Below are 22666 nucleotides of genomic sequence, written 5' to 3'. Positions count from 1 at the left end.
AAGAAAGAAAGAAAGAAAGAAAGAAAGAAAGAAAGAAAGAAAGAAAGAAAGAAAGAAAGAAAGAAAATGGGGATTAAGATACTGAACTCAGATATTTGTGAGAATTAAAAATAACAAAAGTATTTAATGTTGTGATTGCACATGGTTAGTATCTTCTAAATGGTAGTGGACACACGTGATTGAAAAGTTCATACTGGAACCTTTACTGAAACTTAAGTATTTGAGGGTGCAATATAAGTATTCAAATAACAAAAATGTATACACACATATATATAATTACCTGAATTTTATACATTTACTAATATAAAGTACTGGACTCTGATTTCAAGAAACTGTATTATTTCTGTTCAAATTTCTGTTACCAATCACCTTCCAAAAGAGAGTTATCATTAGGGGCGCCTGGGTGGCTCAGTTGTTAAGCGTCTGCCTTCAGGTCAGGTCATGGTCCCAGGGTCCTGGGATCGAGTCCCACATCGGGCTCCCTGCTCGGCAGGGAGCCTGCTCTCCCTCTCCCACTCCCCCTGCTTGTGTTCCCTCTCTCGCTGCGTCTCTCTCTGCTAAATAAATAAATAAAATCTTTAAATAAATAAATAAAATCTTTAAAAAAAAGATAGTTATCATTAATGCTTATAACATCTGGCTTATACTTCTCTGATTCTATCTTTGGATGTTAATTAAAGTACTGTCACAATTCCTTTAACTTTTCAAACATAACAAATTTGATCAGGACCAAAATCATACTAGGAAGTGCTAACATTTCAGTATTTCCAACAAGAGGTTTAAAATCTGTATTGTTGGAGTGCCTGGGTGGCTCAGTTGATTAAGCGTCTCCCTTAGGCTTGGGTTATGATCTCAGGGTCCTGGGATCAGCCCCATGTAGGGAATCTCTGCTCAGTGGGGGGTCTGCTTCCCTCTCTTCCTCTGTCTCTCTCAAATAAATAAATAAATCTTTAAAAAAATAAAATAAAATCTGTATTGTTTTAGCCCCAATCACCTTCTTTCCAGTATTAGTGTCTCAATAAATTAATTTCATTTGTAGAATGATTCAGTGTTTGTTCCCTTCTGCCACAACCTAATGAACTCCTGGATGTTGCTCTCAAGAGCAACCAGAAGAACAAAGACACTTGCAAATTCTGATGGCAAATTTCGGTGGCTTTAAAGCAGCCTTATAAAATGAATAAGCAAGTCTTTCAATGAGAGCCTCCTTTTGGAATCAACTGTCTTCTGATACAGTTTTGGCTCTCTGATCTATTCACAGATATCTGATCCTGTTCCCTCATGCACGCCATACCACTCCTTGGATTTTTCACTCACACTTTAATTTAAACCACTACTCAAGGTTCAGTAAATATTTATTTAGACTATAATATAGTGAGTGTGTGTGTTTGTGTGTGTATGTGTGTGTGTGTGCTGTTGAAAAGAGGAAAACAAACTAGCTTGGAGAGAATATAAGAAACTTTTTACTTACTTCTTATTTTACTTAAAAATTAATTGGTCATACTTATTGGTAACAAGGATTTCCAAATGAATTGTACTCTCTGTCCTCATTTTTACATACACAAAATTAAAAGAAATAGTAACATAATGGGGTCATAATTATGGACCAGATGTAATTAGCTTTTCCTCTTCTAGTTGATTTTTGTTGACTAACAAAAAAAAATCAATTTTCAATCCGGATAACACAAAAACAAGGGCTTTCTATATTAGAAATTTAGACACTGTTTAAATTGAAACATATAGAGAGATATTTTTCTTTTGAGAAACAAATATACATATCTCATCTCACGACATCTGTTCTTTTATCAAAAAGGAATGAATAATGTAGAGTTCTTACTCTAGTTTTTTTGGAGTTGATATTTTAAATTTAATCTTTCACATCTTGGCTATAAAACATCTCTGTCTCTATCTCATTCTCTCTGTGTGTCTCTCTCCCCCGCACATGTAGACATGCAGTGTATGAAATATGTTTTGCTGTGGCACCTATTCAGTATTATCTCCTAATCACTTACCTCTTTTTTCTTCTTCCTTAAAAAGAAATGGGTTTCTTACAGCTGAGTTCTAAAGCATGCAAAACATTATAAATACAAGGCATTCTTTGCCCTTGGAAAAGTGAAAGGACTTAAGCAGATGTGTCTGGGATAAAAACATATCTTCAAAATTCTAAATGTTCTTTACAACAGATCTCATAGAGTAACACACTGCATTGTAATGTACTTCCCCAGGAGAAGTGAAAATTCAGAAAAGTGGGTGTCAGCCAGTTCTCCAGAAGATAGCTTCAGGGTCCTGAGAAACTTACCTGTAAGATACTAGATGAGAGATGCAAGAATGACTTCCAAACACTGTCCCCCTTTCCAAATTAATTATGTAGGATAAAAAGAAAAATGCTTATCATCTGCTTTAAATTAAGATTCAGGAACATCTAATGTAGCATTCATGATTTATTAGATATTTAGTCTCCACTACGGATGATAGGTGCTTCATTGTGAATGGCATACAAAGCAATTACACATCACCCTTGCCACCAAGGAGTTTATAATCTAGTTGAGTGTGACTTTAAGATAAAATGCTAGGTGTTACAAGAAATTAGTAAAATTATAATTTTTAAATGTTTAATGACTAGCATTATAAGCCCATATTTATCATCCTTTACCTGGAATTGATCCAGCACTGGGTATACATCAGCTCCTTCCACAGCATTCCCCACACTAAAGCACAGTAACTTTAAGAAAAATCCATGACTCTATTATTCACCCTCCTAATGTGTCTTCTGCACAGGTTTTAGTTCCTCCAACCCCTCATTTCCACACGTTAATTTTATTGGATTTTACTAGTGTACAAATCAGTTTTTCAAGGCTATGTAGAGGATTTAGAACAAGGACTAATTAAACAGACAAAAGGACCCTTATAACAGCTTTCATCTCTTCTGAATGAGAGGATTAATTTTAACAAATTACAATTGTCTTAAGAATAATCCACAAAGAACTGCCCTACAAGAGTCTTTAATGATGAAAATTTTTCCTTAGCAAATTTGTGCTACTTATTATTTAGATAGATTTTTAATCATTAAAAAGATTCCCCATGATTCATTATACATCATTCTAAATACTATAATTCAGAAGAAATGCTAATGTGTGCTCTAGCCTATAGGTCAAGAATTGGCATCCATAAAGCAAAAATTCCTAACTATACATTCTACTCTCTCTTCCATTGAAACATAATAATTTTAACCAATGTTAGTTCATTATGGCTGTGAGTGTCCAGTTAGTTCATCCCGGCTTTGCCCCATTGAAGTATCCCATTTATATCAGTCACCTCCTTAAACCTAGTTTTTAAAAGGAGATAATTTGAATAGGATATAGTACTACCACTAAGGGAGCTTATAACTTCTTTCTTTAATTAGGGGGAAAAGAAGAAAAATTATGTAAGAAATGAATGTAAAAAATAGTTAAAACATAAGAGGATCAGGTATTAATATAGAGCAAGGAAGATAAAAGAATCTTTAAGGTCAATCCATTTATTCAATAAAAATGTATTAACAGTGCCAGCCACTGAAATAGACACTAGAGATATGGTGTTGAGTATTAAAAAAAAAGAATCCTTCCCCTGATAGAGCCTATATTACAGACACCAAGCAAGTACAATCATGGTATGTTAGTGATACATGCTAAGAAAATAAATAAAACAGGTAAAGAGAATAGAAAATGTGTTAAATTGGGCTAAAGTTTTATAATGTGTGCAAGGACAGTCTTACAAATTAAGTGTCATAGGGATAATGACCGGAAGGAGGCAAGGGAAAATGTCATGAATATATATCTAGAGGAAGAACTGAGGAAATAGTAAAGCAAAGGTCCTAAGAAGAGAGGGGAAGGGGCAGGACTGGTCTGTTTTAGGAACAGTGAAAAGGTCAGTGAGGCTTGAAATTGGAGAGTTAGGGGAGAGTAATATGAGTAAAACGAGTATTATGAGAAAATACAAAAAAAAAACAAAAAACCTCGCAAAAGTTTTTGATCTGAGCATCTGAAACAATGAGATTCCATTTATTGAGATGCGAATTACTCTGAGGGACCAGGTTTGATGAGAAGATTAGGAAATGAGTGAAAAGAATGACAGGGTTCTGTTTCAAGATGATGAAATAGGAGGCTTCTGAATTCACCGCCACTCATGGATGCACCAAATCTATAGCTACACATGGAGCAATTTGCCACTAAAAGAAATCCAGAAACTAGCTGAGTGAGTCATCTACATTGGGTGAATGAAAAATACCCACATTGAGCCGCGTAGGAAAGGCTATAAACCACATCCCCAGCACAGTAACATACAGTCGGAAGGATCTCCCAGCTCCCAACTTCTCCGAGGAGTGAAGGCATTGGATCCAATTTCTAGCACTCCAACTTTTAAGATCTCCACCTAAGAGACGGGGCCCTAAAACACCTAGCTCTGAAAGCTAATGGGACCATGAGACCCGTAAGACAACAACAAAGATATAGTTCTTACTTTGTTCCAGAGGACTTTCTGTGACTATTTACCACAGAGGTTCAGGCTCAGCAAAGAGGAAACAGACAGAAATCCCCATCTCCCAGTCTTTCCCAGAAGGAGGCCTGTTTACATACTTCAAAAGCTGCTTCAAAAACCTAACCCAAACTGTTAGGTTTCTCATTTAGTTCACATCTAGGAGCCGACTGTGATTCTCCTGGGAGACCAGGGAGGCTGGGGATGCCATCTCTGCATTCTCCCTCTAGCCCCTTCTAGGTCACCAGTGTCTTCCTAGAAGGAGCATGTGCACACATCACATGCCCACCAATCTGTGTTTTAGCAAGCCCTCCAACTTTCTCTTCTATATGGTATAGTCTGGAATCACTGTTCTAAAAGATCATTCCAGAAAGAAGCAAACATCACACAGAAGAACTAAAATGCAAGAAAATGTTCAATATGTGAGCAAATTTTAGGAAACATAGCCTATTAAAATAATGTTAAATTAATGTCTAATTTGTAGGGCTAAAAAACAAAGAAGTAAATAAAATACTAGAAAAATATAGCATATCTCTCATGAGATCAGTGAGTGGGTTTAAAGTATATATCCTTTCAGAGTAGTGCAGAGAAAATTATTAACTGTAAAATTCTGTGTATGTTAAAACTTTAAGGGTAATCATTAAAGTAATTGAAATAGAATGCATATATTCCAAACTAATAAATAAGAAATAAAGTGATGAAAAACCAACTCGCTGACAACCCAGAGAGAGAGAGAAAGAGAGAATATTCACAATACATATATTTGACAAATTCAGAACATATAAAGTACTCCAGCAAATCAATTAGAAGAAAAGTCAGATGATAGAAACACAGAGGGAAAAAAGATTTAAAAGACATTTCACCAAAGAAAATATATCAAAATAGCTACATAATATAGGTAAAAGTATTGTTGAACTTCACTGACCACCAATAAAATGCCAATTAAAACTGCAATGTCATTAAACACTAGAATGTCTAAAATGAAAGAGATGAAAAAGTGTTGGTAAGGAGGTGCACCTGCCAGGATTCTGTATGCTGTTTGTCAGAGTATACATTTATTCAACCAGTATGAAAAACTATTTGATGATTTGGATTGAAGGTATATCCCTAAATGGAATGTAGACAGATTTACCAAAAGATATATGCTAGCATACATAGCAGTTCTTAACAGCCCCAAACTGTTAACTACCCAAATGCCTATCAACCACAGAATGAATAAACTGTGTTATATCCACAATAAAATACAATAGAGCAACGAGAATAGACAATCTACAACTGCATAGAAAAATAAGGATGACTCTTATAGAATAGAAAATCAGACAAAAAAGATAAATATTCTAAAAATCTAGTTATCTAAAGAACAAAATACCAAATCTCATCTGTGCTGCTAGAAATCTGAACAGTGGTTGGTTCCTCTTGAGTGGATACAGAATGGACAGGAACATGAGAGGACTTCTGGGGTAATGGTAATACTCTGTTAATCTGAGTGCTGGACATACATAGGTATTCAATTTATAAAAAAATTACTGAGGTATACACTTATGTGCATTTTTGTTTGCATATTATACTTTGACAAAAAGTTTTTTAAAACTCTAAAAACAGTCCCTTATCAATAAAAAAAGAATTCAGGAAAGAAAATAAAAAAGAGAAACAAACAACACATATAAAGGTATTCCAAATATATCAAGCATCATGGTGAATGTAAATGCATTAACTATTCAGTTAGAATATAAAAATATAAACCTAGGCAATTTTTAATGAAAAATATATGTAAATTATTAGCTTATAATAAGGTTGAAAGTAAGTTAATATAAGATTATACAATAAGAAATCCTAACCAAAATAAAGGTGGTATGGCTACATCAGGGTTTCTAAATAGTGGCACTATTGACATTTGGGACTGGATAATTCTGTGTTATGGGGGATTGCTCTTGTAGGTTGTTTACCAACATCCCAGGCCTCTATGCACTAGATGCCAGTAGCACCACCACTTCCACTGTGATAACCAAAAATGTCTCCAGACATTATAAAATGACACCTGGATTACAAAGTCACCCCTAGTTGAGAACCACTGGGCTACATTAATATGATACAAAATAGACTTTAAATAAAAGCTATTAACAGACTTAGAGCTACTATGTCATGTTAAATTATTTAATTGATATTTGTTCCTCAATAAATATTTATTAAGTTCCTACAATATGCTAGACACCAGGGATACAATAGAGAATAAGCGAACAGAGCTCTGGTTGTCATGGAACTCACAATCTAGGGAGGATCAACAAACAATAAACAAATAAATAATTCATTGGTAACAGCTAGAAATAAAAGTAAAGCATGGATAATGGATGGATTTTGATGTAGTGAAGTGTTATTTCTTACAAAGTTCCCAGAGAAGATTTATGTAATAAGTTGACATCTCAAAATACATGTCAAGAAGGTCATGGATAGTAAAGATTGTTCTGGAAGAAGGGAAAGCAAGTACTTGCACAGAATCCAAGAACAACAGAAAGGATAGTATCGCTCAAGTAGCGTAATAACGAGGAACTGTAAAAGTTTTGCAGCTAGTTTGTCAAAGAGTTTGATTAATTGGATGTAAGGATTCTAAACACATATGTAGCTAAAAACAAAGGATGAAAATACATAAAACTACTATTATCAGAATTTCAAACAAACTTATGAAAATACATAACCACATTTGGAGACCTCTCTCAGCAACTAAAAATCAATCTGACAGCACATCAGCAAAGATAAAGAAAAGTTGAACAACATAAACAAATGACTAACTTCATCCAATAGACATATCCCTAAATTTGAAAATAAACCCTTACCCTTGATCACCTTGTACTTTTAATCTTGGTGAACAGCATTATCCAACTCACATTATCATCAAATTGAGAAACCTAATTAGTACAGATGACTCCTTTATCTCCCACTCCATGTCTCCTATATTCATGCAATGATTGTCTCATGTCTGTCTCCAAAACCGCACTAATAGGCTTTTCATCCTCTCCACCCGTGCTGCACAAGTCCATGAATCTCCCACCATCACTTGCCTACAACATACTTTCTGGAAAGCACAAGCCCTTCTCTTTCAATGCATCCTTCATGCTACCAAGATAACCTTTTGAATTTCAACTACTTTTTCTTTGGGGGAATTTTGTTTATTATATATTTATTTTAAAAATTATGTAATACCAATCTTTCAACCAGACTAAAAGTGCTACACCTTTAGTCATGTATTCAGCTTATGCCATAAAACTAGCACAATGATTTAATGAATGATCTGGGATACCCAATGTCGTATCACCCTAGCCCCACTGTGCTCACACTAATCTCTCCCACCCACTTAGTAAACCATTATAATATTCTCTATCCATGATATTTCACAACTCTGTGTTTTTGCTCAGGAGCCTCATTCGCCTTTCCCTCAAATGCCCTTAGTACTTATATGGTTAGTCTGCCAAACACCTATACAGTTTTTCAGGAACCAATTAAGAAATGATTAAAGAGATGAAAGTCACTTTAAATCATTTTTGACCCTCCTCTCTCCATTGTACTGCCAATGGAATGGATGGTGTCCACATTTTTGTAATCACTAAGCTTGTATCATTCAGAGTTCATTCTGGGCATAGAAACCACAGCAGTTACTTTAGCAAAGATAATTTAATATAAAGGTTTGTTAATTAGGAATTGAAGAAATGGAAAGACAAAACAGGTACATTCCTTAGGTAGGCAACAACAGAAAGCAGCTACATTCCTAAGGCTGGAGGAACAATGGGTTGGAAGTTTTAACCAACTGAGCCACCCAGGCGCCCTGGGTTGGAAGTTTTAAATCATAGCAGACTCAGAGGAGGGGCCCTTCAGCCTGAAACTCTGGTATCTGAGGAGGAGGTGCCTCTGCATTGGGTTCTATGGTTCTGGTTTCCTAAGTGTTATTGAAACTGCTACTAATGGAGCAAAGTGCCATGGTTAAGATAAAGCAGCTCTCTGCTAAGGTGATGCTGACAGGTACAAGAAACAAACAACAACAAAATTGTGCACAGTCCTTTCTCTTTCAGCCTTTTGGGACCTATCACCCCCTATTGGCAGAGACTTAACAGGAAGCTATCTTGCTAAGGAAAATGCACTTTACAGAGTCCACATGTATAGATGTGTTTAAAGGAAACATATGATAACTTGATAACTGGCACATCGTTCTATCTGCTTTATTGTAGTTTAAAAAAAAAAAAAATTAGAGATAGCGTGTGCACGCGCGCTGGTGCGGAGGGGCAAAAGGAGAGAGAACCTTAAGCAGGCTCCACACCCAGCCTGAAGCCCACAGGGTGATCCATCTCAAGACTCTGAGATCATGACCTGAGCCGAAATCAAGACTGGGGCACTTAACCAACTGAGCTCCCCTGGCACCCCTGTCACACAGTTTATGGTTGTTTTCATGCTCCACCAGCAGAGGTGTGATTGTGGCAGAGACCAAGTGGCTCATAAAGCCTAAAATATTTAGTATTTGTCCCTTTAGAGAAAAAAAATGCCATTCTCTATAACAGATCATTAAAATTTAGTATTAACACTTAAGAGGATATCATATAGGTGAATTTTTTGTTATGTATATATGGAAATGTATGCTACCAAAATCAACCAGGGGAAATGTATTAATTTACTTTAGAAATTTAAATAAATTTTGTGTAAACAACTTCCCTCAGGGCATTAAAAATTCAATTTTCAATTATCAGTCTAATTTAAAACATTTTCAAGCATTTTTTGCAAGGACACTTAGGGGATGTATAACTGATACAATTTTGTTTGTTTGTTCATTTGTTTCTCAATTCCCTATACTATTTGGAACAAGTGTGTCTTCTTAAGCTCACTAGATAAGAAACATATGTTTTCCCCAGGGGTAGTACAACTTAGTAGTATTTGGCAGATCATTTTTCACTAGAGATCTAACATATAAAATTGTACTTTTATTCCCCCCTTATGTGCCTTTTACTTCTGCAAGGGCAATATCTTTTTTGCTTATTAACACATTGGTAATTAATTCATCAAACCATACTGCAGTAAACTTTAAAAAGAATCCCAATCCATATATAAGCAAAATTTGTGTATGAACCCGCTAATTTAAAATGTTTTTTTATTATCCATGATGTGCTACTAGCCCAGGTAAAAGAATTTAAATAGGTTACAAAGTTTGAACAAAAACATAAACTAAACTAAACAGAAAAAAAAATCACACTCTATGTTGCCTTTTAATGTTAACTAGTTTTATATGTTAAGGGACAAAGTATCGCTCCCTGAGAGATCTCTCCTTTGCACTACCACTGAAATTATAAAATTACTTTGAAAGACTGTATTATTTAATTATTTTGACTTAACTTTTCTTCTCTTAGAATTCTTTTTACTAGTATCAATTCACAAAGCAACAAACTATCGATTTTCTTTTACTTTTTTTTTTTGCTTTTTTTTAGAAACCAGTCACATTTTTCTCTGTCCATGAAAGAAATATTTTCCCTTTCACAAGTTGTATGAAGTAGAAGTACATATTATTTTTGCCCTTTCAAACAAGAAAAGGGCAAAATCCTTCAAAGTATTTTTTTTCTAATTGCATGCATTTTTCTTTATTTTCCTTTACAAGGTAAGAATACAATAAGCTAACCTCTCCTAAAGCTGAGTTCTTTTGTGACACTGACTAAATCAACTTGATCGGGCCCTCAGTCATTATGTAATTTACTATCACTCATTCAACAAATAATTAGTAAGCATTTACTACCTATTAGCCATAGTTCAGGTTGTCTGGGATCTACACAGTTGAAAAGAGGAGATCTTTGTCTTCATGGTGTTTACAGCATGGTAAAGAGTAAGGAGAACTGACAACACATGATTAATTCTAGCACAACGGTATAATGCTAGAAAAGCTCTAGTGTAAATACTAGATAACTATTTTAAGAGAGTCAGAATGGATTTTACAGAGGAAATAATGTTTGTATAAATTGTTAGAGAAATAAGACATTTGGTACTTTTGCAATAACCACAGATGGGGTAAGGTCATTCCAGGTTGTGATAAGAGTACATGAAAAACTACTTTGAGAGTCCATTTGAAGAGTTAAATATTCACTGTGTCTCTGGAATATTAGATGCAATACTAAAAAAAATGAGGATTGTGAGAAATATATCAAATATTACTGTGCAGAACACACTGACAGGTGATTTTACTTTAACAACAATGAGGAACTATATGCTAATTTTAAGCAAAACATAAACATTACCTAAAATATTACTAAAATAATATGAGCAATAAAGGGGGAGAAATGTACATATAAAATAGATAATTAAGAGGTCGTATCCACATCTTATTTAAGCGATTTCATAAAGGAGATGAGGAAGAAAGAAGGAAAAGAATTATTGCCAGGTTGCAGGTGTTCTGACTTGTTCCTGACAGGAGGATAGCAGTGCCATTATCAAGGGTAGAAAATCTAATATGATGAATTTGATAATTGCATGCAAAGTTTGAGATGAAGTGTCAGGTAAGGCTACTCACTAGAGATTGTTTATGAGCTCTTAGCATTAGGTGAAGTCATTTTTGCATATGCAGTTTCCCAGGAACAGTGTATGAAGAGTGAAGAGTACCTGGAGAACATATATATTTATAAGATGACAGGGGAAAAGTACTCCAATTAAAGAGGAGACAGTTTGGTAGTTTCTTATAAAACTAAACCACATGATCCAGCAATCAACTCATAGGTATTTATAAAATTGATTTGAAAGCTACATATACACAAAAACCTGCATATAAATGTTTATAGGATCCCTTCCCATAACTTGTAACCATTTCACTATGATGTCCATAACCCTGCAACAGCTCTCAGTAATCAAAAGTCAAATCCACTCATATGGAGATGGTTTATTATTATTATCTTTTATGAATATATTCTCATCAAAATACTACTAGCCAGAAAGTGCACACTGTTAAATTTTCATAAGATAAAACATCTAACTTCCGATTTGAAATTCAAGAGTTTGAATCATTTAGTTATTTTCCTGCAGGTGAAGTAATAATTCCCCAGAGGTGAAATAATATTACTAATTTTCCTCTTGTTTGCGCTTCTCTTTTTCTTTTTTTTAGAAATCAACTTTAGGAAATGTGGTAAATCTAAAAAACAGGGAGAATCTTGAGAAGATCATTAGGTTAGAGTTTTCACACACCGCTACGCATCAAAAAGTTAAATTTTCAATTGAGACTAAGTTAAAATTTCAAGTGATTGAAAACTGGTCAAAAATTACATTGCTTGTATCACTCATTCTTTAAAGTTTTTGTTCAAACTTTCAGTTAGGATATACGGTTTTTTATAAGACAAGTAGACACATTCATGAATAGCATGTAGAAAAAACTAAGCTTCCTCTTTGTGTCTTTGTTGTTAAAATAAGGAAAATCCATCAGTCTTCAAGAATTCTTCTCGAATATGCTCTCTGACTTTACCCAGAGAAGACACGGTGCACTACCACACCTGTCACAGGGCAGTTTGATTCTGTCACATTCAAACCCACAGTTTACTCATTAAAGCTAAAGTTCTGCATCTTACCCAACAGATCTGAGTCAAGTAAGGAACATCAGCAAAAATGTAACCTACCTTAGAGGTGTGTTGTGACAGTTCATAATTTCATTAAAATAGAGTAATATTTAGTGATTCTGGGATAGAAAAGATTGTGCATATTTGAATGCATATTTCTTCCTCCTCTCATACCTTTAATGAGTCATAAAACATAATACTCCCTAGGTTATATGAGCCAAGGCGCCCATCCCCCACACCACTCATGGATGGCTTATTCATTTCACAGTTTCCACAGGCAATATGTCAGGCTTCCCCAGCTCCTCAAAGATTGCCAAAAGAGAAAGCTCTTTGTGTTTTATGTCTATAAAACATATTTTATGAATAGGTTCAAACTGCTTTAATAATCTATCTTGAGGAGTTTGTGCCTATCCTTAAGTGATTATATCATATCATGCTAGACATGACTGTAAGAATATGTATTATTTACACGGCAGAGCACTATAGCCAAGAGTAAAGTCAAAGAGAGGCAAATACATTTTAATTCTGTTACACTCTAAAATAGCTGGAATTCTGTAACTTCCTTTTATTTCTGCTTCAAAAAGACCACCTTTTTTTCATGAATGCAGCAACCTCTTTTAATTCACTCTCCTCTTGGCACAATCATTTTCTTTTATGAATAATAATGATTCCAATGGCTAACATATTCTTTCATCTCTAAACCAAGTTCATATTCTTGAGCTTATTCCTATCCCTCAGTTAAGGGGAAAGTGAATTATTGCATTCAACTTTTGCAAAATATTTACTCAGGGTAAGGGCCTCTCATTAATAAGTTGAAAATGTTTTCAAATTTACCTTCCCCTAATTTCATATATCATTTCTATCTGAAATAGTCTTTCACCGTTACATAATGATTGGTGATGATGATGGCAGGGGTGGGGGTGCTATTGCCTAAAGTATAATAATGGTGATGCCTTAAGTGATTTACAGAGATTGCCAATGTGCAGGGTTTGGGTCATTATCCCTACTTTGCTTACTTCCCATCATCCTGCCAATCTGATTCCTGATCTCTATTTTACAAACTTCACATTTTAAATTTTGTGTTTCTAATTTTCAACTACCTTTACTAATTTTACTTAGTATGCTATATTTTTTTTAATTTAAGATATGGAAAGGGGCACCTGGGTGGCTCAGTTGGTTAAGTGACTGCCTTCGGCTCAGGTCATGATCCTGGAGTCCCGGGATCGAGTCCCACATCGGGCTCCCTGCTCGGCGGGGAGTCTGCTTCTCCCTTTGACCCCGCCCCCCTCATGTGCTCTCTCTCTCATTCTCTCTCTCTCAAATAAATAAATAAAATATAAAAAAAAAGATATGGAAACAATTTGTGATCTAGAAAACTTCATTTGACTTTTTAGTGACAACTGAGATATTTTTTCTGTAATCCCGTTAATGAACTCTGTGTTTCATGTATCGACCATGTGGATTTTTGAGAGTTCAACTGTAACAGGCAGATTAAAATCAGAAAGAAAAAATTATGAAATCACAAAAAATAAAAATTAAAAAATTAAAACAAAAATAAGATTCTTTTAAAAGATATATTTCTTTATTGAATAATGTTAATATATTCCTAATTTTCCTTATTTTGTCATCTCAGAATAGTAAAGTTAAATGGCTGATTTAAACAGCATGTTTTAGAAATACATTTTTTTTTTCTAATTCAAATACTTGCAATAAAACTGAACAAAAGTGGAAGCATGGATGATATTTAAAACAACTATAACTTTTTAGGTTCTTGATAGAATAAAAAATATATAATTGTGTTATTAGTAGTAGTTAAACCTTCTATTAGATTTGGTTACCAACAATACAGGACTTAAATCTCATTATTAAAGAAACAGCCCCATTTCCATACTATTAAACTGCTTTGTAAACTATTTTCCCACAGTTAATGTAAGTAGAAAACCTGAGATAAATGTCCATAATAGTCAAACAAATTAATGATGTTTACTGACCCTCTTATAGCTGGATACAGTCTAGAGAAAAGTCTGTTCAAGATTATTGTTGATTATATTAAAAAAAAAGATCCTCTTGATGATGCAATGATCTGCTACTGATTCTGAGACCACCCACATTACAGCAGCAGCTTTTCCTCTCTTTCGTCTCTATGGACTTGTACACATGATAATAGACGTTTAGGGAAAGACTGAAACTGTTGATATTGGCATAGCATTAACTTACAACGAAAAGAATTGTTTCTAGTCTGGAAATAATGTAGCTATATAATACTTCCTAATTCTGTGGAGACATTTTTTTATTTTTTTTCAAGATTTTTTTTTATTTGACAGAGAGAGAGAGAGAGATTGGGAACACAAGCAGGGGGAGTGGGAGAGGGAGAAGCAGGCTCTCCGCAGAGCAGGAAGCCCGATGCGGGGCTCAATCCCAGCACTCTGGGATCATGACCTGAGCCGAAGGCAGACGCTTAACCACTGAGCCACTCAGGCACCCCATGTGGAGACATTTTTAAAGTTTCGTATTGGATGTCAGCTCATAGATGGCTTCATCTTTAACTCCGTGACTATCCTTTCAACAACAGAAGAAGAAATAAGTGATTGTTCAGAAAGGAGGAAGGAAGGAAGGAAAAAAGAAAGAAAGAAAGACAAAGAAAGACAAAGAAAAAGAAAGAAAGAAAAAAGAAGGAACGAGAGAAAGAAAGAAAGAAAGAAAGAAAGAAAGAAAGAAAGAAAGAAAGAAAGAAAAGAAAGAAAGAAAGAAAGAAAAAAGAAGGAACGAGAGAAAGAAAGAAAAAGAGAAAGGAAGGAAGAAAGAGGAAGAAAGAAAGAGAGAAAGAAAGAAAGAGAGGGAGGGAGGAAGGAAGGAAGAAAGATTTTTAAGAATAAATTCATTAGTTTCATAAATTTGGAAAATCCTGATATCTGAAAAATACAATGTCCCATACTGCTCTAAAAACTTGGAAGACTCCACAAATACAATGAAAACATACCTCAAAATTATATAAAATGTTCACAAATTATTAATAGTGTGATTTTAAAATTATACTTAAATGAGTTGTGTTCAAGAAAATAATTCTTATTAATAATATATAATTTGATACCCATTCCAACTTTGAGAACATCAGTAAAAACTACCTTAGTCCACTCTTGTGGTCAGCACCTTACTAAGTAAAAGGTATAAGAAGAGATTTAGAAAATGAGAGGCTAAGTCAGGTACAGATTTCTGCAGCCAAGTCCTTAAAATATATCCGGTTTTCACCTTTACACCTAGAAGATAAACACATGTGCAATACAAATAACCATACCAGGTAAGTTCGGTACCCTTTTAAAAATCACAATAAGAACTATGAATTATATAGTTTTTACTATGTGCCAGTCTTTGTTCCATGAACCTTATACATATTATTTCAGTTAGTCTTCATTACAACCATGTGTCAGTTCTGGAAGGCAAAGCTACAAAAACAAAAGTAGACTCCCAACATTTAGAACACAAAAAAATTATTTTTCATGTGGCATTTCAGGTCAATTAAGGCTTTACTTCACAGTGATTCAGGGACTTAGGCTGATGAAGACTCTCCCATCTTCAGCAGATGGTCTGCAATACTGTCATTGTCATTTTCATTCCATTCAGTCAGAAGGCAGAAATGGAATGAAGAAGCATTGGGAAAGGATATTGGCTAGGCTTACGAGTGGCATATATCACATCCACTTACATCCCAATGAGTGAGTAAGTCAGCTAGAAAGTGAGTGACTGCTGACAGGGAAGCAGGATCATGGTGTGCATGAACATAGTGAGCCCTTCAAGGAGGAGCTAGAGGGAGAGATCAGGCCTATATCGTTCAGTGTGTTACTAACCATATTAGAGGATCTCATAAATCATATTAACGGACTTTTGATTTTAAACATAGTGAAAGAAAAAATTTCAGTAAAGAATGACATCCAACTTTTTACATTTATTTTTATTTTTTTAAAGATTTTTTTAAGGTTTTATTTTTTTTTTCTTTTTTTTAAAGATTTTATTTATTTATTTGACAGAGACACAGCGAGAGAGCACAAGCAGGGGGAGTGGGAGAGGGAGAAGCAGGCTCTCCGCTGAGCAGGGAGCCCGATGCCAGGCTCGATCCCAGGACCCCGGGATCAGGACTCGAGCCGAAGGCAGACACCCAACAACTGAACCACCCAGGCTCCCCTAAGGTTTTATTTATTTTTCAGAGAGGGAGAGAGAGAGAGAGCACACACAAGCGGGTGGGAGGAGCGGCATGCAGAGGGAGAAGCAGGCAAGGAGCCCAATGCGAGACTGGATCCCAGGACCCTGGGATCATGACCTGAGCTGAAGGCAGACGTTTAACCGACTGAGCCACCCAGGTGTCCCTTTACATTTTTAAAATACTGATCTTTCCTCAAAATAAATGTTTTATTTTAGAAGTTTTAGATTTACAGAAAAATTGCAAATATAATAGAAAGAGTTCCCATATATCTTACATCAAATTCCCCCTCCCCCTTATTAAGGCATTACATTAGTATGGTGTAGTTGTCACGATTAATGAAGTCCAATTTATCAATTTTTTTCATGAATTTTGCTTTTAGTGTTTACCTAAATACTCATTTAAAAATCCAGTTACATAGATTTTCTCCTGTATTACCTTCTAAATATGGGATTGCAGGGGTGAAATTGGATATTTCAGTTAGGAGAAATATGATGATGGTCTGGAATAGTTTTGTGATACTGAAAGAAAGAAAAGTGGACATATTTGACATATATTCATTTGCTGACAAACTGTTATTGTGTATCTGTTCATTATCCAAGATAATTAAGTGCCAATATAAGCAGACATTTAATTACTTGTGAACATAGAATAAGAGTGACTAAAGATGAATATATGAAATTTATCAGAGCTTCCCAAATTACACTGTTAATGTTGCCTTTCATTGAATAAAATGTAGGCTCCTGGAGGGGTAAAAGGAAAACAACTATTTCTTGGAGGACAGGGAATTCATGCTCCCAGAACAGATGGAAGAATCCAGCTGATCATTTTTAATTACCTGTAGAGAACTTTTTATTTTACTTGATGAATTACTAAGACTGCAGTTATTTTATTATCCCTTTATAAAATTGTTTCCCTGTTAATGTCCTTACTACTAACAAATATGTTAAGTTTATTACTTTCATATTCTGAAGGTAATAAGGGAAGAAGAGGAAAATAGAAGAGGAAAGATAAGAAAAAGTAGAAATAATTTGGAAATTTAACATTACTGGACATAGGTCTCAGGTTCACATTATACTTTAATATATTACAAGAGAAGCATTTAAGGTACTCAAATTTGACATCTTTATGTCTGTTGGTCACACATTTATCATTTCTTCAATTAAAATTCCTTAGATATATCATGCCCATTATTTTAACAAATGCATACTCAGAAATAATATTAAGCATTCAATTATAAACACTGATGTGAAAATAAGCACAAATATAATGATATCAAAATTACTCAGGAGGAAAATTAATATGGCTAACTACTGAAGAGGATAAGTTAGAAACAGGGAGATGGTCAAGCATCAGTCTGAATATTACAGAGAAATGTCCTCCAATTTTCCATAGGAAGAGAACATCAGGAAACTTATCTAAATGACGAAGGTGTTCATTATTTATTGCTTGAGTTGATTCCCTCTATCAGTCTCTCTGTCCCTCTCTGTCTTTGTATCTGCCTCTGTCTCTCTTTCTCTCTCTCTCTCTCAGATACACACACACACACACACACACTTCAACTACATATAGAACTGAGACAACTGGTAATCAGAAAATTGCCCTAAAAAGTGTCACTAATAACGACATACTTGGTGCTTCAATCTCACCTCTCTCCACACACATAGCATTTGCCAATGTTAATTGACTACATGGGCTTTTGAACATTTTTTTTTCCATTTTCTTCCTAAATACTAATTTTATCTATTCCCTTTCTATGTCTCTGATCAAGTCATTTACATTTTTATAATAAATATAAAGTACTAATATTCACTGTGCACTTAGAATATACAGAAATATTTAAAAGTAAGGAAAAATTATACTACTTTACCCTCATAAAAGCAGTGAATTGGAATAGTTTTTCACCTCATTCACACTGAGTAGTGTCTATTTTCAACATTTTTTATTTAGACGGGATAAAGTTTTCTCCCTGAGATTTCGCCTAAATGTGCTCATTAACAAGGATTTGACTTCAAATCTTACTACCAAAATACCTTTCTTAGTAGTCATGTAATTTTTCAAGGAGGATGAGAGGATGGGTAAAATAGGTGAAGGAGATTAAAAGGTAAAACTCCCAGTTATAAAATAAATAAGTGAGGATGAAAAGTACAGCATAGTGAATATAGCCAATAATATTGTAATAACTTTGTATGGCGATGGATGGTAACTATACTTATCATGGTGGGCACCACATAATGTATAGAACTGTCGAATCACTATGTTGTACACCTGAAACTAGTATAATATTGTATGTCAACTTTACTTCAATAAAAAATCTATTTCTGTTTATATTTCCACAAATTAGTATTTAATGAGAATAAATGCAAAGAGGTTAGGACAGAATATGACTTCAATTAAGCATACAGTACAAATGTCACTTTTCTTTCCATTGTGACAACTAGGAAAAGTATTTTTTTTTTTTCTTGTAGCATATCCTTATTTGTTCTTTCACTCTTTGAAGAGTGCTAAGCATAAACGTAGTAACAGGCAAAAAATATATATGTGTTTTTATTATATCTTATTTATAAATTAAAACTCATATTTTATCTTTATCTCTATTGCTAGCATTTGAGTATTCTAATTTTTATTTTGTAAAATTTGTCATTTTCTTGTTGGCTTTTTCTTTTTTTTTTTTTAAAGATTTTATTTATTTATTTGAGAGAGAGAGAATGAGAGACAGAGAGCACGAGAGGGATGAGGGTCAGAGGGAGAAGCAAAGCCCCCACGGAGCAGGAAGCCTGATGTGGGACTCGATCCCGGGACTCCAGGACCATGACCTGAGCCGAAGGCAGTCGCTTAACCAACTGAGCCACCCAGGCATCCTTCTTGTTGGCTTTTTCCATTGATTTCATGCTTAGAAACTCCTTGCTTAAATATAGGTATATGTTTACTGCTAGTTTCTTCTAGTTTCTTGCTGTTGATATTAACACTTTGTCATATATTTTTTATATTGCATAAGATTAAATTATTTTAAATTCTATATAAAGTATCCCTTCATCTTATAATGCCACCTATATTATTAAATTACACATTATTTCTTAGAGTCAAGTTTTTAAGAGACTATTTTGTACTATTCAGTCTATCCCTGGGTCAGCACTATTACCATCTGTTTTTATGCCATCTCCATCTATGTTATCTTCTCTGGATTTTTGTTCCTTGATGATTTTCGTTGGTTCATTGACTCATCCATCCATTTTTACGCACCTACGCCATATCACAGCATGTGCTGGGTACTAGGTAATACTGATGAAGACTTCTGGCACTAGGGCTACAAAGTGCACAACTGGAGGAAGAAATCTCAAGCTAGCCTCCTACGAGTTCATGTATAGCTGAAGTCTGAGTCAGTTTCTGTAGCACGCTTTAACTTCCCAAGCATAGTTCTTACTCCTTATTAATATCTCACCATATATTTCTACTTAACTAATATTCTTTATAAGTACCATAATGTTAACATGTTTTAAAAAGCATGTAAGATGCATGGTCATACATTGTCTTTAACTCAACTATATACACACTCGGTAAGCCAGCTCTGTCTCAAGTAATAGCACCATTACTTACTTGGTCAACAAGATGTGATATCTGAAGCATTAATGGACACTATTTTGGCTCAGTCTTTTCATTAAATCATCAATTATCACTAAAAATAATCATATTCTAAAGTAATCATGTTCCTCACTTTTTTCCATCACTATTATGACCCATTTCTGTCTCCTGTTGCTTCTTAGCTGGAGTACTGAATGATGTTCTACTGAAAACTCTAGGACTTGCCTCTGTAGCTCTCTCCATTCTCTACATGAAACCAAAGAAATTTCTAGAACACAAATATGGCAAAGTCACTATATTAAGTAAATATTTTATTTTTTTTTGAAATATTTTATTTATTTGACAGAAAGAGACACAGCGAGAGAGGGAACACAAGCAGAGGGAGTGGGAGGGAGAAGCAGGCTTCCCGCCAAGCAGGGAACCTGATGCGGGACTCGATCCCAGGACCCTGGGATCATGATCTGAGCCAAAGGCAGACGCTTAATGACTGAGCCACCCAGGAGACCCTTAAGTAAATATTTTAAAACCATGCCTTTCAGATATTTGGAATTTTAAAATGTAAACTTTGAATTTTCCTTTGCGTCTCAGTACCATGACAGCAGTTCTCAAAGTGTGTTCCACAGACACGGGGCAACCCCAAGATGCTTTCAGGGGGTCTGTGAAGTCAAAAACTCTTCATAATAATATTAAAAATTATCATCCCTTTTAACTGTGTTGACATTTGTACTATTGGTGCAAAAGTAATGTTGGGCAAAATTGCATATATGTTGGCATGAATCAAGCCAATGGCACAGAAGTATTCTAGAAACCATTATATTCTTCACTGCCACACACTCTGACTCATTTTTTTAAAGTGACTGTTGCACAGATCCATTTAAGAATGCTCTTGATAAGGCAATACAACATATCAACTGTATTAAATCTTGAAATTAAATATACCTCTTTTCATTATACTGTGTAAAAAAATGAGAAGTAAACATGGAAGAACTTCTGCTGCATACCATATGAGTTGTCTTGAGGAAAACACATGAGTGACTGCAATCTGAGCTGAACTACTCACATTTTCATTGAACACCATTTTTATTTAAAGGAATGACAGGTAAACTATGCATATATGGGTGTTTGGCAGACATTTTCTTGAAAATAAACAAGATAGTCACTCAGAGGAAAACAAATGACAGTATCTCGTATCAATGTTAAAATGCATGCTTTTAAGTGAAAATTAGAGTTTTGGAAAACTTGTATCTGACACAGCTTCTAAATACCTAAAAACTACAGAAAAGATTGGTAATGATGTTAATGAATGTAATTCTTCGCTCTAAATTGAAATGTGTCAATGCATGGAAGATCCACATGTCCAGTTAAAAAGTATTAAATATGAGGGGCGCCTGGATGTTCAGTCAGTTAAGTGTCTGACTCTTGATTTTGGCTCAGGTCATGATCTCAGGGTCGTGGGATGGAGCCTCACATTGAGCTCTGAACTGGGTGTGGAACCTGCTTAAGATTTTCTCTCTCCCTCTCCCTCTGCCCCTGCCCCCCTCTCTCAAAAAGGTATTTTAACTTTTTCTTTTTCAGTTTTAATTTCTACTATAGAGACTATCTACCTAAATTATTCAACTAGATTAAAGATCTTTGGAGTCAATTATTTTAAGAGTGTAAGGAGTTTCTGGGGCCAAAATGTTTGATGATTGCTAATCTACAGGATAAAATCCAAGCTCTTGAGATTGTTAAATATCAATACCAGCACCAGTTTCCCAGAAATTTCATGTTTCCTTTCATATATTATGGACACTAAATAAGCCAATCTATCCAAACGTTTTAACCCTGCATATCTCCATGCAATCTTTCAAAATAATCTTCCAAAATATAAGGCTCTCTCTCTCTTCACCTGACATATTTCCATTTATATTCCAAAAAATTTATTTAAATGGCATTTATTCATACTACCCACCCAAATATAGAATCATTCACCAGCTCATATTTGTTCTCTCAATACTTTATAATACACCTATTATTATGTATTTTAAATTGCATCAATTTTCAGTGCCCTTTTGTGTTGATAAATATTAGTGGACTGTGAGACATTTGAAAACAAACTTTGTTATATTTTATACTCAGGTTTGCTGTTTTGCCTTATGCTAGGGTAGCTAGCACATAATGATTAAAAAATAAACTACTGAATTTTATTGGTAAATCCTTCTAAGAGCTGAGACTAAGCATCAACATTTATTTGAAAAATAAAAAGTATATTACTTTTAAATTAGGATATACAGACACCATTGAAAATTGAGTAATAAGAGTGTATTTTAGGTTATAACACAGCTTTATATTCAAGAATGTCAGCACCTTTCTTCCTGCTTTTTTAAGGTTATAGTAGCCATAACTTGTTTTTGTGATGGATAATATGTTGACTTCTTAAAAATATATGCTTCTGTGTGTCCATGTCCAATATGCTGAGTTTCTCATTTGATGCACTATTAATCCTAGAGTGGCTACTATCTGATCTTTATTTCCATTTATTATAGAAATCAGAGTATTATACAAATTTTCAAAATGTGCAGCCTCTATTCTACTTACAACATTGAGAGAATTGAAATTGCTGATGCCAGTTGCATAGAAGCCTTCTTTTCTAAGATGTAAATATAGCTCACATTGAACCTGAGATATGTTTCTGTAAAAAAACACACTGCTTACAAAACTTATGTTTCAATATGTGTGTGTGTACAAGTTAATTTATAATGTGAGCAGTGTATAGTGGCTAATGTACATGACAGATGCAGATTTTTTAGCTGCATCCAGGTTATAACATCATTTAAGT

This window comes from Phoca vitulina, unplaced genomic scaffold, assembly GCF_004348235.1.
Source record: "Phoca vitulina isolate PV1807 unplaced genomic scaffold, GSC_HSeal_1.0 scaffold5, whole genome shotgun sequence".
Taxonomy (NCBI): Eukaryota; Metazoa; Chordata; class Mammalia; order Carnivora; family Phocidae; genus Phoca; species Phoca vitulina.
The sequence above is the reverse complement of the archived record's forward strand: the minus strand, read 5'-3'. Positions refer to the sequence as shown.